This window comes from Alligator sinensis, unplaced genomic scaffold (assembly GCF_000455745.1).
Source record: "Alligator sinensis unplaced genomic scaffold, ASM45574v1 scaffold2766_1, whole genome shotgun sequence".
Taxonomy (NCBI): Eukaryota; Metazoa; Chordata; order Crocodylia; family Alligatoridae; genus Alligator; species Alligator sinensis.
The window spans coordinates 36243-43649 of NW_005843579.1; positions in this window are offsets into that span (position 1 = coordinate 36243).

Consider the following 7407-nt stretch of genomic DNA (forward strand, 5'->3'; position numbering starts at 1 on the left):
CTACACAATTGGATTTAATTTGGTTCAGTCCCCAGGTAGATGAGCAGCCAGGGAGTCAGAGCACCAGGCTCTTACATGGTACTCTACTGAGATAGTCATGGATACTTAGTAGTAGGATAAGCAATGTTAGGGGGGAGAGACATTAGAGCAGCAACTGCACCTTTCCTTCCCTCTTGTGGAAGTGCCTTCTCTTTCTCTCGTCTTTTGAAATAGAAATTACAGCAGGAAAGAGGCCCATCTGTGCACAAGCTCCTTCCTCCTTTTGTACAAGTCCCTGATTTGATCTGGGTAACCAATTCTGGCCTAGTATTAAATGAAAGTGTCTGCAGTTGTCAGGGAGACCTGGTTTCTGGAGGTGCGGTTTGACTCCTGAAAGGTGGGTTATAGATGGTGCCACTGGAGTGGTAAATATACCCCATCCCCTCAGCCCTTTTCCTGCATAGGTTGTTCTCAACCTTTTTTAGACTCAAGTCACTCCTCGTTAGACTCAAGGTCCCTCTCAGAAAAAGCCAGTTCTTAGTTTTCACTTGTTTTTGGACTATGGAAAAATGCAAAAACAGTTCTGTTGCAAAGAACTCTGCAAGCCTACAACAGGGCAGAGTGTTTGTGGCAGGGGCAGTGGAAATGCCAAGCCGTGGGAGCATGGTGGCAACGGTGGAATCCCCATGCCCCTGCCACAGCCAGTGGCACTGGCATGCTGAATCACGGGAGCATGGTGATGGTGGCAGAATCAGTGTGCCCCGGACCCTACCAGCAGCCCTGCTGGATGCTGAGCCATGGGAATGGGCTGGCAACGGAGGGATAGCTGCAGACCCTACCAGCAGCCCTGCAGCACAATGAGCCAGGGGAGCATGGCAGAGGTGGCGGGTTCACCACACTGCAGGGATTACTAGCAGTGCTCTGGCATACCGAGCCACAGCCAACAGGGGCAAGGACACCAGAAAAAGGAAGAAGCTGGTGCTGGCATGGACACACTTTAAGTGCATGCTGATGCTGATTGGCCAGCAGAGGCGGTGTGGCTGAGTTACAAACCCCACACTCCGGTCCAGCAGGGAGACCAGAAGGAAGTTCCCAGCAGCCAGGGGACAGCTGCAGGTGAGACCTAGATCCCGGGAAGGACGACTGGTGGTAGCCTTCAAATGAGGAGCTTCCCCTACACGTCAAGGAAGAGTTCATGATTCTCTTGGCTAATGGACAGACTTCCTATTTGGCAGGACTGGGCAGCCTGGTATCTGTAGAAACTGAGGCTCCTGAGATCAGGCACATGTATTTACTGAAGAGCCCCTGGGGATTTGCACACATAGGTGACTCATAAGGGGGTATGGGGGGGTACATGCCCCCCAACATTAGTCACTGGCTTCTGCAGGCTGTCGCTGCTCACCCCCCATGCCCCCCTCACCGCTGCCAATATCTGCAGGCAATCCCTGGAATTTATTGGAATGTGCATTAATTTGCTGTCATACATTATGTATTAAAAATACAGGAAATTAGTAACAAATAATCAAAAGATGTTGTATCTTTAATCCTGCAGTCCTTGGAATTCAATGTACATTTCTTTCAGTTTCATAAAACAAAATTGAGACTTCTTGAGCATCTTGACCATGCATCCAATGCTCCACTGAAAGTTACTTCCATACCTGAGTTAATGTTCACCTGACTTACCAAGGGGTGGGGGGGATGACTGCAGCCCCTGAATCTGTCCCTGTGTACAACCCTGTCCTGGGTTCTTTCTTGGGGAAGAAGCAGGAGACTTAGGTCTTGTGAAGGGAAGGCCTTGTACAGACTCATTTTAATATAATACAGGGCTGTGTTTGGCTGTGTCTGTCTGTCCCTAACACTTGTGGGCAACTGCATGTGCACTGCTGAGATGGCCAGCAGCGACTGGCTGTATGGGCTCCACTCTCAGGCAGGGAGGTGGAGGTGGGTGGCGGGGAGGGAGCTTCTGCCCCTGCTGCTGCAGCCGCTGCCACTGCCACCTCAGGCAGGGAGTCGGGACAGGAGATGGAGGCAGAGACCACCAGGGAATGTTGTGGCAGTGATGAACATGCCCCAGCTGCCTGAGCAGCAGGGCTTCCCCCCGCCTCCCTGCCTGAAGATGAAAGGAGAGGATGATGCTGGCAGCACCCCCCACCACCTTGCCCCGCTGCCCCCCCAAAACAGCTGGCAAGGAAGGTATGGAGGAAGCTGGATGCAGGGCAAGCAGCTGTGGAGCAGGCGGGTGGAGTGGAGCTGGACCCGGAGCAGCAGGGAGAGGAGCGGGGCTGGACCCAGACTGGTGAGGAGGGATTGGGGCCTGGGGCTGGACTGGTTGGAGGAGCGGGGCAGACCTGGAGCGGCTGGGGGGGAGGAGCGGGACCAGACCCGGAGCGGCTGGGGGGGAGCAAGGCCAGACCTGGAGTGGTGGGGAGGGGAGGTGGAGTGGCAGGGAGGGGAGTAGGGCCAGGCCTGGAGTGGTGGGGGGGAGGTGGGTAACAGCAGGACTGGACTTGGTGGAGTGGTTCTGGACTGGGAGCAGCAGTGGGGGAGGAGTGAGGCTGGACCTGGAGTGGGAAGGAGGGTCAGACCCAGAGCTGTGGGCAGGGGGGAACAGTGCCGGACCCAGAGCAGTGTGGAGTGGACCTGGACCTGGAGTGGAGCGGGGTTGGACCTGGAGCAGTGGGGAGAGGGTTGGAGTGGGCCTGGGCCTGGGCCTGGAGTGGCAGGCATGGGTCATGGGGCCATACCTGGAGTGGAAGGCAGGGGGAGTGGGGCTGGACCCAGAGCGGCGGGGCGGTGGAGTAGGCCAGATCTGGAGCAGTGGGTAAGGGGTTGGAGCGGGCCTGGACCTGGAGCAGCGGGGAGGATGAAAAGGGAATGTATTCTTCTAGAAAAATATCTTTTTTGGTGTGTGGGGGTGGGGAGGGGATCATTCGCATAAAAGGGGATTAGCAGTGTGTTCCCTTGTTGCACTGAATGGAGGCAGGGAGTCTTGATCTGTGTGTGTGTGTGTGTGTGTGTGTATATGTGAGACCACTGCCACCTACTGTCATGGAAGAAGCATGGTCTAAAAAGGCTGCAGAAGGAGGATTAAAATAATGGTGAAAAGGGAGTGTTAAAAGACCCCCCCCCATTAATTTGGACTTTATGATCCATATTTTTATTTTTGCCAGTCTGAGGGGATTACTGAAATGTTTATAGATCCATAGATTCATAGACATTCAGGCTGGAAGGGACCTGGGAAGATCTTTGAGTCCAGCCCCCCTGCCCCAGGGGCAGGAAGTGAGCTGGCATAATAGGATCCCAGAAAGATAAACATGCAAATCTCTCTTGAAGGTGTTCAAAGTAGGTGCTTGAACCACCCCCGGCGGCAGGCCATTCCAAACCTTGGGATTTTGGACAGGAAAGAAGGTCTTCCTCATGTCCAGCCTGAAACGGTCATGAAGGAGTTTGTGACCATTCAACCATTTGTCCACCTACTGCAGAGTTCTTCTCTGAACATTTATTTTTGCACACTTTCTCCGTAATCACAACTTTTTAATAATCATCATAAGTAGAACTCCATGCCTTACTATAATGCTGTTGTGACCTGATCCTGTATCATACTTTGATTTCAAGTCCCAATTCTATTTTCTTTTAGTTTTGGTCCCAATACTTACTTGCCTCCAAGCAGAAATTGAAAAATATCCCCTAAATTTAACCCAATCCTAAATCATTCCTTTACCCAGCCACATCCCAAATCTTTCTCCACTAACACATCAAAAGGATTATTCCCCACCTCCCTTCCCACTCCCTCCTTCTCCCTCTTCTCCTCTCTTGCCACTTTTTCTCATTTTCTCTCTTCCTCTAAATTCTCATATGAGTGGGTGTCCAGAGGGGAAAGGTGAAACCTCAGGAATGTCCATCCTTATAGAGGTTGTGTGAATGATTTGTGTGATCGAGAGAGAGAATATTGCTCTACGGTATCCACAGTGAGACTGTGTGTGATGCACATGAGGATGCGTGCGTGTACACACACACACACACACACACACACACACACACACACACACACACACATTCACTCTCTCTCTCTCTCTCTCTCACTACTTTCTCTTCCAGGATCAATCAACAAGATGCGTTTAGTTCCTTTTCAGGAAACTGGTTTGAAATAAATATTTTTTCGTCTTTCCTTCTTCTAGTCCCAAACATGCATCCTTTTGGGTGATGCTTAGAAACCAAACCTAAAAAGGTCACATGACATAGGATTATCTAGTCTGGAGAAGAGAAAACTGGGGGGGAGGGAATTTAATAATAGTCTTGAAATATATGAGGTGCAGTTATGAAGAGAATGGTGATAGATGCTTCTTTGTGGTCACAGGGGTCAAGATAAGGAATAATGGTCTTAAATTGAAGCAAGAGAGTTATTAGGTTGGATGTTAGGAAGAACTTTCTCACTTTGCATGTGGTTTAGCACTGGAACAGGCTAACTTGAAAATTGGTGGAATCTCCATGTTTGGAAGTATTATAAGAACAGGTTAGACAAGTGCTTGACTAAAATAGTTTAGATAGGGAGGTTCCTGCATCAAACAAGACCTCCTGAAGGCCCTGTTAGCCCTACTTTTTATGAGTCTATTATAATTACACTTGTCTATTAAAGGGGGATATTTAATATTTAAGAGCTATCTGCATGACCTGCATCACTGTGTGGCACTGTTGCATCGTAATACGTGCCTGTATATGAGGTTGTCAATGAGTGTAGCTGAAAGAAGAACTGCTTCTTAGTGTCGGAGATCAGAGCAGCGGCCGGTCAGCTGCTTACTGACTCCCACCCGGAGTGGTAAAACTGTCGCCTCAACAGGTGGGTAGTGATGGATGAGGTGAAATTAACCAGGCACAGACGCGTGTTGGTTACAGAAATTTGTTTACTTACGTCGCTCAGATAGTGACATGCGACGCAGGCCGAGCCTTTGTTCCGTTGCAGTTTTTCCAGTTATAGCGATTATAATCAAGCGTATGGTCTCAGGTTACAGCTAACGATACAACGATTACGATCAAGCGTACAGTTTCGGGTTATAGCTAACGATGACGGACGTGGCGCCGGGAGCAAGCTATCGTGCCTGCAGGGCTTTGATATGTCAATATTACGCTGACGGGAAGCTATTGACAGCTGATCAGACTGTCAATTTACTCTGATGATGATCTTAGGTTTCTCCTTAGAGATTTCCGCAGAGGTCTCCCAGAGTTTCTCCGACTTGGGCAGAAGTTGCTAAACTATTTATAGACAGAGGTGTCTCTCAGAGATATCCAATGATGAACTGCTAAATGGAATCTTTAATTATCTGGCAAGCAGCAGTTCTTTGTGTTCTCAGGTTGCTATCAGGTTATAAGGTAGTGGGCTAGGTTTTTAGTATGTTACGTGTGAGGTATCTATGCTTGTTTCTTGACCAATTGCAGGGATTTATGGCAGGGCTATCCCCTTTCACCCTGACCAGTTTTAAGTTTCGTTTCTCGTTTGTGACGTGGGCATAAATTATATACAGCTCTCCGCCAGGATTTTGTTTTAACCCTTAGTTGATCAGATGATGGTCTGAATGGTATCTCTTGCAAGCGACATGGGCACTGATTAATTTGGTTGTGACACTTAGAAGAAACTAGAAAGATGCTGGTTCAGCTTTGGAAAGAGAAGGTATAGGCTGTTCTTCATCTGGAGTCACTGTAATATCCTAGTCCTATCTATTGCAATCCAGTGACTGCTGTATCCAGGCTCAGTTATATCCACTAGTCACTTTGAAACCAGAGTCTGAGTAGGTCTATGGAGGTCTCCTTAGGATTTAGCACTCCAGGACCTGAATGCATTATTTGGCTTTGGGAAAGAACACCCATAAAAATTATTCAAGTTAAACACTTTGCTGTCACTCATCTGGACTTTGGAGCAAGGAGAACTGACACTCAGTGTATGGAGCAGTGAACACTCAGCATTTATTGCAGGAACTATTTCCCATGAGACAGAATTTCAGGCTGGGTACTCATCATTTCTTCCAGTCATGGGTAAAGACTTAAGCAGGAGCAAACTCAACTTGGAGATGAGCTCTTGGCTGAGTCGATAGTGTCACACCAACAGGAGTTGGCTTCTTTGACCATGCAGTGGGGTTCCAAGAAGGAGGACTGCTGAAAAGAGATAAGTCCCACCTGACAAAGAAGGGGAAAGTGTCTTTGTGTACAGGATAATTGCCCTAGTAAGGAGAACTGTAATTCCAGTTTTTCATGTTTCTAACTGAGGATGTGTCTATTTAGTAAACTTACTGACATTTGCATCTGTGCTGTCAGGTGGGTGTTACGTGTGTCTGCCCATTAAACTGGGAGCAGGGTTGGTTACTTGTGTCTGCCCGTTAAATTGGGAACAGTACTTCAGGGATAGAAGTAGGCTTGCTAAAGGTCTGCATACCGGAGATGGTAAGATTTAGTGTAGGTAGAGGGTGTCAGTGTGTACATGCATGCATTTGTGTGTCTCCTGCATCCTATAGCAGAAAATTATTCCTGAATCCCAGCAGGTGTGCATTTTCATGTGTGCTTCTCATGTTAGAGGGAGGGAAAGGCAATTATAATGAACGCATGTGAATCTGTCTTAAACCCTCATAGGAAGGAACAAGCTTTCCTGTGTATGTATGTGTGTGCAGCTACACCTTGGAGGGGATGCCTGGAAAACAAAGGGATGAGAAATGAGACAGGCTTGTAAATTCCTTTGGAGGCTGTCTGTCACTTCTCTGCCAGTGTAGACGCTTATGGGTGTGGGCAGCGAACATGAGAAGGAAAAGAAATAACTTCATTCTTGTTTTTGTGTAATGATGGACTCTCACCAGCAGGCAGGAACAGGCAGTTCAATGTCTGAGCAGAGACCATAAACTTCTCCAAGACCGTTTCAGACTGGACATAAGGAAGAACTTCTTTACTGTCCAAGGCCCATCCTAAGAGGTACGGAAGGGCCCATCTGTCGCCAGGACCCCTCAACACGAGAGGTATACTGCCTGCCCGGAGCAAAGATTCGGGACGTGACGGGAATAATCCAGGCCATGGTTCAGCCCACCGATTACTACCCCATGGTCCTAGTCCATGTGGGTACTAATGATGCGGCCAGGAGAAGCCCCGATCACCTGATGACAGACTACCATGCTCTGGGCGGCGTGCTGAGGGAGTTCGGTGCACAGGTGGTATTCTCTTCTGTACTACCAGTGAGCGGACGTGGAAGACGACACGAGAACTGCATTAGAGAGACCAACTGGCGGCTTCAGCAATGGTGTCTCGAGGCAGGATTCGGCTTCCTGGACAATGACCCGCACATCACGACGAGGGACATGCTCAGTTGGGATGGGCTTCACCTGTCCCCCAAAGGTAAGCGTGTGTTCTCTTCTAGGTTGGCGGATCTCCTCTGGCGGGCTTTAAACTAGGCTC